The sequence below is a fragment of the Haemorhous mexicanus genome, chromosome 13 (assembly GCF_027477595.1).
Source record: "Haemorhous mexicanus isolate bHaeMex1 chromosome 13, bHaeMex1.pri, whole genome shotgun sequence".
NCBI lineage: Eukaryota > Metazoa > Chordata > Aves > Passeriformes > Fringillidae > Haemorhous > Haemorhous mexicanus.
In genome coordinates, this window is record NC_082353.1 from 1,818,700 (window position 1) to 1,829,001 (window position 10,302).

The 10,302-nt window shown below is 48.5% G+C and overlaps 1 long non-coding RNA gene across 2 annotated transcripts; it reads right to left on the bottom strand.

Annotated features, from left to right (window-relative positions):
* Positions 1-4,684: 4,684 nt before the first annotated feature.
* On the bottom strand, positions 4,685-9,087 carry LOC132333246 (uncharacterized). Of its 2 annotated transcripts, none has more exons than XR_009488104.1 (6): positions 8,322-9,087; positions 7,554-7,717; positions 7,390-7,470; positions 6,244-7,312; positions 5,901-6,073; positions 4,685-5,809 (listed from the first exon to the last, which is right to left on the bottom strand). It is a non-coding gene; the product is annotated as an uncharacterized LOC132333246 (long non-coding RNA). The 2 variants fall into 2 exon arrangements; XR_009488105.1 differs by having other exon boundaries at positions 6,264-7,312; positions 8,322-9,086.
* Positions 9,088-10,302: the final 1,215 nt, after the last annotated feature.

Consider the following 10,302-nt stretch of genomic DNA (forward strand, 5'->3'; position numbering starts at 1 on the left):
TCCGAGTGGATTGCCTAAAGTGCACAAACGAGAACAGATGCTTAGAGTTGCACCAGAAAGTGAGACTTGAGCAATAACAACTGCTCCTGTACACCACTCAATGCTCACCTTGCCCACCTCACCTTGACTGCTCATATCCGGCTTTACTTCTTAAAAATAAAAAGAACGGTGCTGTAACAGACTCACACTTCACACTCCCCAGCAGAGACAAACGGTGACTGACTGAACTTCTCAGCGGAACCTCCTCACCCAGGGTGGGTGGATGGATTTTTCCCTGGATTTCATCCTTCTGCATCTGAAAGAAAGTGAGGACAAAAGTCAAAGGGCTGCAGGGTAACTTCACAGCTCCAAACATCTTGTGTCAATCTAGGAATATCATCTAGACTCCAACAACACCTCACAAACTGCAAGTCCCCGGGACTCGTCCTATTGCACCGGGCTATGCGGCAGGGCAGAGCAGCTCCGGCACAAATATGCGTGGACACCCGTGACACAGAACGTGACGAACAAGAGGACGTTAAACACGACACATTATGCTAGAAACGGTGTGACGCAAGGATGAGAGAAGAGTTCCTGGCAAGATTAATAATGGCAAGGACCGAGAGGATGCCAAAAGAGATGACTGATGCTAAGGTGATGGTAGATGGAGGAGGCTCGTCTAAGGAGCAGAAGAAAAGACTGGAACAGAGTGGCCTGTTAGAAGAACTGTCGGTCACGATGATCGAGGTGGCTGTGAGAGGATGCTACGTTTGGAATGCTCTCCGTAGCATACAATGTTATAAGGCCCCAAGTGTTATGACTCGGGCTGGAAAGGATGGATGGTGATACGCCGCAAAACAAAGCCTCAAAAAACATCTGACTCGATGCATCTGAGATGTGACTAGGACAGGGCCAAGCCTGCCGGTGAAGAAACAAATGATATCGGCATTGTGCCGAGAAGTATGAGCATTTGAAAACCTAGAGATGATGGCTGATGCTTGTAGTAAGAGCCTCGAGAGGAAAAGGCAGAGCTATCTGATCAAAGGACCCCAAAGACACACTAGGTAACACGGTACACCAGACAACACGACACAGACTGGAACTGTTCTGCGCTGCACACCAGACAGCTGTGATCAAAAGTAGAGCCTCTCTCTTTAGCTGTTCTAAGAGGCCTCTTAGAGGACATCCTTTTACCCTTTACTAATTTTTACATCTGTTCCAGGAATTTTCAACCCTGTACTCTCCTATCCTCCCATCTACCGGCTGTGGCTCCTGACTTATCTTTTGGATGATCGGTGATGTGAATCCACATTGGACCTGAAACGAGTCTGCCTCTGAGGGCCCCGTGATCGCCTGTTAGCCTCTTGGTCAGCTACAATAAAGAAAACCAAAACCGATGTATGAGTTCAGTGTTATGTGGGCCGCATCCCAGCAAGTCAGCTACCTGCCCTCTCCTGAGTGTGCCTGGGTCCTTGATTCTCCAGCTTCATCCTGATTCCAAGGCTGTGGCCATTATTATGAGTAGCACCTGCGTTAGAGAAAAGCAAAGTTAAATGGCATTCCTGAGATTGCAATGAGTGACCTTGTGGGCTGTAAGGCATGTGAATGCCTCTGCTATGCTTCTGAAAAGCCTTGGGGGGGAGGTTAGGGGTGACCCTGAAATAGACACCATTTCTCACACTGCTGCCTTAACCCTCCCCCCCAATAACTCCTAACCTGATACCTGCTCACCCTCCCGCTCCTAGCCACAATCCTCAACTCATCTGAAGCCTCATCTTTGTGGAGAGTTTTGTGGAGACGTGGCTTGAAGAGAAGGGACATGATAAAATACAGCTGGTAAAACAATAGGCCTTTAGCAGAAGGCCTTGGGCAAGGCCACAGTATCCTTGAGCAAGAAGTTATACAATAACGGGATGCAGAAGCAGAGACTAGCTAATGAGGGGAGAAAACATAGGCATCCTGAGTATGTGGTAGCAAAGGTTGAGCTGACCTTTCATAGAGAACCAATAGTGAGCTTTAGTTTTGCAATATGTATGAGCCTTATCATCATTTTTATAAGAGCACGCATGTTAAATCAATAAACTGAGACTTGTTGATCATCATCGGATGTGCTTGTCTCCCGTCAACTCTGTCACATCTTCAAACATCATCTTGTACACTGGGCAGATCCCTCTTGTGATAGGATGGATCTGCTGAAAAAAGTGTTGTACTTAAAACAACCTGGAATTTCTGCAAGCTGCTCTCTTCCTAGAAAAAAATAAAAAACCAAACAAGAACAAAACCGTAATTAAAAATACGCTTTACCGCCACTAAACATAAAACCCAAAATTGTAAACTTAAATACTCCCTGTAATCAATGCTGTTTTCTTCACAGTATCTTCAAAGCTGCTGTTGCTTTAGATACCCAGAAGCACCTGCTGAAAACAAGCTGAGATAGGCTGAAAGAGTCTCTTCTCTGTAGTGAGAAGGGACCTCTTATCCTAGCACACCCCAGAGAGGGAATGAAGCCCCTTAGCAAAGGCTGGGGTTAATATACCCCTGATTGTGCCCGCCTCTCGTTCCGATGATGCCTGGGGAAAGGGAGGGGGCAAATCCGACCGGGTATAAAACCCTCAGAGCTGCTGCAGCTATTTGGCTCCGCTGACTTGAATTTGAGGGGAGTAAAGGGCTTTTTATAGAAGAAAACTCTTCAGAGAAATTAACAGCGCTTTCTTTTTTGCTACGACTACTTGGAGCAGAAGAACAGAAAACTGGTAAGAAGTAAAACTTTGTGTTTAGGTAGTATAGCTAGATAAATTGGGTAATTTGCTGTTAACTTACATAATTAGTCCTTGGTGATTACTAAGTAGTACCTCACGTGTGACTAAGTAGAGTGGAGAAAATGACTAATGACATGAATAGTCAAAGTCTCCTTGGGACCTCTAATTAGAGCTATCTACATTGTAAACAAAAATAAGAGAAAAACTCTCCCGGGCAGCGTAAGGGTTAAGTACGTACCAGGCTGACCCTTCTCTGAGATATCTAGTCCAAAGGCACAGAAAGAAGTGCCCAGAAATAATATATAAATCCTTAAAATGCTGAAAAAGAGCTTCCTTCAAGTGAACCCCTAAAAATGAAAAAACAGGGCCGTTATCTCCACTGAAACTGATAAAATGGGCCAAAAAACTGCTTCCGCCCTTTAATTTATTCTCCAAAAATATTGTGAAAAGAAGGGTTCTCCTCAGTTTAAATCTCTCCAGCAATGAAAAAAGATAACTTTTTCCCTCAATCAAAACCCTAAACAAGGAGGGACAGCTGGAGAAGACTTGCAGGAGGCACTTGGGACCCACAAAGCAGCCTGACTTTGTGGTGGTGGCAGCTGGGGTCTGGGAGGCATCCTGCGCAATGCAGAATTTTCAGCGTGCGGCCGGCCACTCTGGGCACCGGGCCCCTGAACAACGGTGCCGGCCCTTTTTCCGAGTAAGTGAAACTGACCGTTCCAGGTTCCTGATGGCAGTTTGCAGGAGGCGCTTGGCATTATCAAAGCACCTTGAGTTGGCACTGGTGCTGGCTTGGGTCTGGGAGACATATTTCACAATGTGGAATTTCAGCAGGGAGCCGGCCACTCTGGGCTACAGGCCCCCGAACACCAACATCAGCCCTTATCCCTGGCAAACAAAACTCACCAGCTGAGGTTCCTGATGTCAGTTTGCAGGAGGCGCTTGACACTGTCAATGCAGCCCAAGATGGCACAGGTGCCATCCTGTGCAATGCGGAATTTCAGCAGACAGCCGGCTACTCTGGGCCGCAGGCCCCTGACCATCCATGCTGGCCCTTTTCCCTCAAAAACAAAACTCACTAGCCCAGGTTCCTGATGGCAGATTGCAGGAGGTGCTTGAGGCTGTCAAAGCAGCACGAGTTCCCAGTGATTATTGTGGGAATGCATTATATCAAAAGGTTTTGGGAAAGCTGCAAAAGGCAGCTCTCAGAGACAGCAGAACTGTGATTAAAAATAAGCAGTACCCTTGAGATAGGTCAGCAGAGAAATTATTTAAAAATGGAAAAGTATGGACAAATAGAACAATGGTCTGTGTATTAACGCTTGTCTAGCATAACTCCCTAAGCTGCAGAGAAGCACTTCTAGGAAGATATTAGGAAGTTCTAAGCTTAATAATGGAGCTCTGTGCATTGTGTTTTAAGGCTTACAAGCAGGTACCGTATTTAAAATAAGCAAGCAATGTTTTAACCAAAGGTACCTGTGCTTATAGTGGCTCAATAGAACTACTGTCGAAATGCTTTTGCTTTGTGTGACTGGTCAAAAAACTGTTAAAGTAAGTTGTAACAATAAGTTCTTGGTCTACTGTTGGGGAAGATGAAACAAGAAAGCCTTACAAATATGATTGCCTGGCAAAAGATTTTGAGAATATAGAAACTATAAGCGAGATTGAAATGAAAGCAAGCTTTGACATCCCTTAGTTACTGAACAACAGGAAAACAATGGTGTGGCCAGCTGAAGGTAATCCCCTTTTGATGAAACAATACCCTCTGCAAGCAGGCAGGTCCAAGAGTCAGAGCAGACCCTGCCAGCTTGGCAGAAGGGGTCTGAAGAGTAGGTTTTAGAGTTTAAAATGTAGCACAATATGGTAATGTAGTGATTCTTATAGGCTGTATGTAAATGCTATAAGATTTGTATGCTGTACTAGATTGGTTAGTGAGAATCAGAATATTCAACACAGAAGATGATTTATTGTATTGTAACGGGAACTTCACGCTCTTATGCTCTTGCTTTTGCTCTTATGCTCTTGCTTTTGCTCTTATGCTCTTGCTTTTGCTCTTATGCTCTTGCTTTTGCTCTTGTTCTCTTGCTTTTACTCTTGCGCTCTTACTTTTCTATGCTCTTAGCTCTTGCCTTTTTACGTTATTACCCTCTCATTCTTTCTCTTCTCTCGGGCCTGCTCCGAGCTGCAGCTGGCAGCTCCCAGCAGGGCCCTGTACCCATGCCCTTTGCAATAAACCGCAAGTTCCACGACTTAGCTTCAGAGATCTCTCGTCTCCATCCGTCCCGACCGTGCTACCCCCAGTCTCGCCTACAGTCTACTGCCTGGGATGTGAGCTGCTGGCATCTTCCCATTGTCATAACCATGTAATGAGACTGATGCTGAAAAATAAAACAGCTCAAGGCACATTCCTAGCAGTCTCATCCTGTTTTTGATTTGTACATAGCCCGCAGCCGGTGATAGTGGCAGCTTGGGTCTAGGAGGAATTCTGAGCCGTGTGGAATTTCTGGAGGCGGCCACCGACTCTGAGGCATGGACCCCTGAACACCAACTCTGGTCCTTTTTCCTGGGAAACAAAACTCACCGGCCCAGGCTCCTGCTGGCAGTTTGCAGGAGGCGAGGCACTAGGGACTGTCAAAACAAGCATGAGTTCCCGGAGCTGGCAGGTTGGGTCTCGGAGGCATCCTACACCGTGTGGAATTTCAGTATGGGGCCACCCACTCGGGATCACAGGCCCCTGAACTGAGAGGTGGGTCCTTTTCCCTCGGAAATGAAACTCACGAGCCTAGGTACCTGAAGTCAGTTTGCAGGAAGTGCTTAGGACTGTCAAAGCAGCCCAAGTTTCTGGTGGTGACAAGTTGGATCTGGGAGGCATCCTGTGGCATGTGGAATTTCAAGAGGTGGCTGCCCACTCAGGGTCACAGGCCCCTGAACACCAAGGCAAGTCCTTTTCTCAGGGAAGAAAAAACTCAGCAGCCCAGGTTCCTCGACGTCAGTTTGCAGAAGGTGCTTGGGACTGTCACAGCAGCAGAAATTCCCAGTGGTGGCAGGCTCGGTCTAGGAGGAATTCTGAGCTGTGTGGAATTTCAGGAGGTGGGTGCCCGCTCATGGCCACAGGCTCCTGAACTGAAAGGTGGGCCCTTTTCCCTGGGAAACCAAACTCACCATCCCAGGCTCCTGATGTCATTTTGCAGGAGGCAATTGGGACTGTCAAAGCACTGTGAGTTCCAGGTGGCGGTGGGTTGGGTCTGGGAGGCATCCTGTGCCATGCAGACTTTCTGGAGGTGGCTGCCCACTCAGGGCCACAGGCCCCTGAACACCAAGGTGGGTCCATTACCCTGGGAAACAAAACTCACTAACCCGGGTTCCTGATGGCAGTTTGCAGGAAGCACTTGGCACTGTCAAAGCAGCCCAAGCTGGTACTGGAGGCAGATTTTATCTAGGAGGCATCATACACCACATGAAATTACAGGAGGTGGCTGCAGACTCAAGACAAACGGTGCCTCACCTGCCCAGGGATCCACTCACCCGGCACGCTGCTCTCTGCCGTGGATTTCGTCTGGCGGCACCTGAAAGAATGGGAGGACAAAAGTCAGAGCGCTGCAGAATAACTTAAGAGTTCCAGACATCACGTGTCAAGCTACAAATCCCATCTGGAGTCCAGCTACACCCTGCATTACCGATCCCCATGCCCCCGGACTTGTCCTATTACACCTACACCAGGCTGTGCAGCAAGGCAGAGCAGCTTTGGGCCAAATACCCAGACACCCGTGACACAGAACAAGACAAACGAGAGGACACAACGGAGAGAGAAAGCTCTCGGCGAGAAGAATGCCAGCAATGACCGGGAGAAGGTGGGACGAGATGACCTGGGTGAGAGTGATGGCAAGCCCGTGAGGCTCAGAGAACCCTGGAGGAAGAAGATGCTAACCAAAGAATTTATCGCAAGCATTGCAAAGATGGGCGCCTGAGAATCCTACCGTCACAATCCTCTACCTATCTTGCCATTTGTACAAGTCCTAATCAGCTAGAATGGATCGTTGCTATGCACAGCTGTCGAGAATGGCTCAGAACAAGACCTTACAAGACATCTGACTGGATAATTCTAAAGAGAGATGCTATGCCCATGCCTGGCCAGCCTCCTGAGTCAAGGCTTTGAAGGAATTGGCACTGGGCCAAGGAACACAGATCTGAGTTACAAAAATGGACACCTGCGTTTCAGATAAGCCCCTCGAAGGACTAAGGCAAAGGACGTGAGACGCACAAAAGACATGCAAGGCATGGTAGACAATGGACACAAGTGACGTGCACTGGGACTGCTCTGCCCTGAGCATCTCAGCACTGGGTGACTTTTCCTTTAGGTGGCCTAAGGGGCCACCTCTTGCACAACCCCGCCTCCAAAGCTGCTGCTCAAAAGGCCCTCCCAGCACCTCGCTTTCGTCCCCCTCTCAGGGGGGTCGTAAACCTCCACTTATCTCTTGGACGTCCGGGGATGAGAATCCGCCTCTGGTGTCAAGGAAGGCCGCCTCACCCGCTGGGAATTTTCCGCAGTCACCGGGCTCTGGTCTCTTGGTCAGCTACAATCAGCAACACCAAGTATCACTGCACCGTCTTAGCTGCACAGCGGCCAAAGCCCACCAAGCCTGCTACTCACCCTTCTGCTAAGAACGCCCGGCTCATCGGGCCGCACGCTTCGGCCACGCTCGGAGGCCGCCGCCGTCATCGCCGGCTCTGCCTGGCTCAAGAGGAGACAAGGTGATTCGGCATTGCTGAAACTTGAGGGGACACTGGCTCCCCCTCACTACTTGCCCAACTTACAGCAACTCCTCGGCCGTTCCTGAAGGCTCTCCAGGCGACACCTTTAAATGGAAAAGGTCAAGGCTCCACCACAGAGCCCTGTGCTACTTCCTGAGTTCCCACCAGAGTGACGAACCAGGTCTGTTGGCCTGTTTTTTAGTTTCAGCATAACATGCATGGACCATCTAAAACACACAAACAAAAATGGGTACTTAGAGTTGCAACAGAAACACCACTACCCCAAGCAAATACATAAATTTTTCAAAAACAAAACTCAAAAAAACACCAAAAAAACCCACCTCCCTTACCGACTACCCCACTACCTAATGTAATAACAAAGACCCCATATCCAATCACCTTAATAAAACCTGTAAAATCTATGCCAAAAAAACCCTAAAACTAAAAAACCTTGCCTCTGACCAAATAAGAGGCAAAAAAAGTCTTCTTAACTATACAATACCATTAACCTAACACATAAACCCCACAAAACTATAAAACCTTTCTGAACACCATTACATGCTAATGTCATCACAACATATAAAAATCCACCTATTTCTAACATAAAACATCACAAAATTTTACTGCAGTAATACCTTAAAACCTCACTAAAAATAAAATTTCAAAATTTCATTACAACCTGAAAACTCATACATTCTAAACATGAACTTCCTCCTGAAGAAATATTTCTAAAACCCAAAAATCTCAAATCAACATTTAAAATAACTTAGAGGGAGTGCTGTAGTGTCATAAAACCTCCCAGTGTGACCACGCTCCCTCTGTGATGCCCACCCTGGCAACGTTGACAATCCATGGAAGCTGTAGCAAGTGTGCAGTGTTCCAAGCTGGGAGAGCAGCCCAGCAACTGCAGAAGGCCTTTACTCTGAGGAAATACATAGTAAATATACTACCCACTAACTTTCTTTCTTTCTTTCTCTTTCTTTCTTTCTTTCCTCCTTCCTTCCTCCCTTCCTCCTTCCTTCCTTCCTTTCTTTCTTCAATTCTTCCTTTCCTTCCTTCCTTTCTTTCTTCCTTTATTTCTTTTCTTCCTTTATTTCTTTCCTTCCTTTCTTTCTTTCCTTCTTTTCTTTCTTTCCCTGTAGTTCTAACTTTATTTTTCTTTTTAGCTTTAGAATAAAAAAGCAGCAGTAGAAACTTTCAGGCTACCTGGAAGTAAAAAAAACCCCCAAACTATAATGATTTAAAGAATACAATTTACTGCCTGGGAACCTGAAATTTTCTACTGCTGCACCAGACATATAACATTTATTCCTTTTAATATATACTTTATAGGGCCCCAATTACTGCTCCAGCTGTCAGTAACGAATAGCAATATCCATTAACCACAGCACCAGTACTCCCATCTACATTACCAGTCAAATAATGACACAACTAAGAGGTAACTGCATCATGATTATGTAATTGCATAAACCGGCAATCCATCATCACAGCTATCAGTCACCATCAAGCCCACCCCTCACAAAAACCTCGCCGCCGCAACTGCGTCCCGCCCCGGACCCATCTCCTGCGAGCCCGCACAGCGCCGCCTGCCGTCTGCCCCGGCACACTGCTGAAAAAGCACCGCCCAATGACGTCACTGGGTCGACATGGCGCACCGCCCCGGCCGCGCTCCCAGCGCCTTAGGAAGGACCCAAAGCGTAGCCGAACTGCCAGCTGCCTGATCAAAATGCCCACACAAACACCGCGGCCTAGAAACAATTTCCCGCCACTCTTCCCGCTGCAGACGAACCGGAATGCCATCACCGCCACCGGGGACCCGCGGAAGGCACGGAAAAAGCGCCACAAACCGAAAAAATACCCCGGCCCCGAAAGCCGCCATCTTTGTCCGGCATCACGTGATGCGGGCAGCCGTCGCCATCTTGTACACCACCCCTCGATGAGCAAGGCGCCGCCATGTTGTACGGCACCCCTTAAAAAAAGTAGCACCGCCATCTTGTACGGAACCACGTGACGCGGACGGCCGCCGCCATCTTGTACGGGACACCGTGAGGGCCAAAGCGCCCCCGACTTGTACGAAACCACGTGACGGCCCGGGCGCCGCTGTCATGTACGGTCACAATGTTCGGCTGACCTCGTTCGATTCGGCCGAAGGCGGCGTCGTTCGGTTCTGTTCAATTAAACTCAGCCAAATTCGGCTTGGTTCGGCTCTTCGTCTAAACTCGGCACGGTTCGGCTAAACTCGGTCATATTCGGCTCTTCGTCTAAACTCGGCACGGTTCGGCTAAACTGCGTCATATTCGGCTCTTCGTCTAAACGCGGCTAATGTCGGATACATTCGGCTACCATCGGCTACACTCGGCTACTATCGGTCCTTCGGCTAAACTCGGCTATTTTCGCCTTGTTTCGGTTCCTCGGCTAAACTCGGCTATTTTCGGCTATTCCCGACAATCATCGGCTTTTTGCCTTAACTCGGCTATTTCCGGCTAAACTCGGCTATTTTCGGCTAAACCCGGCTCTTTTCGGCTACAGTCGTCTAGATTCAGCACTTCGGAAGAATTCGCTGTGGCTCGGCTCCCCGAGGGCGGGAAAGCGAGCGAGAGGACACCGGCTGAGAGAGGCGTTTACACAGATGCCTGTTAGAAACCCGCCGACATACGCCCGCCCGCGGCGCCGATGAGCCCACAGACCGTGTCCGCGGCACTCGAAACGCCACAGAAAACCTCGCCGGGGCAGCGCCGGCGTCGGGGTGCCGTGCAGGCAATCCGGTTAGACGGAACAGGGTGGAGGGAAGGGGGGGGGGTGGTGGCTCGTC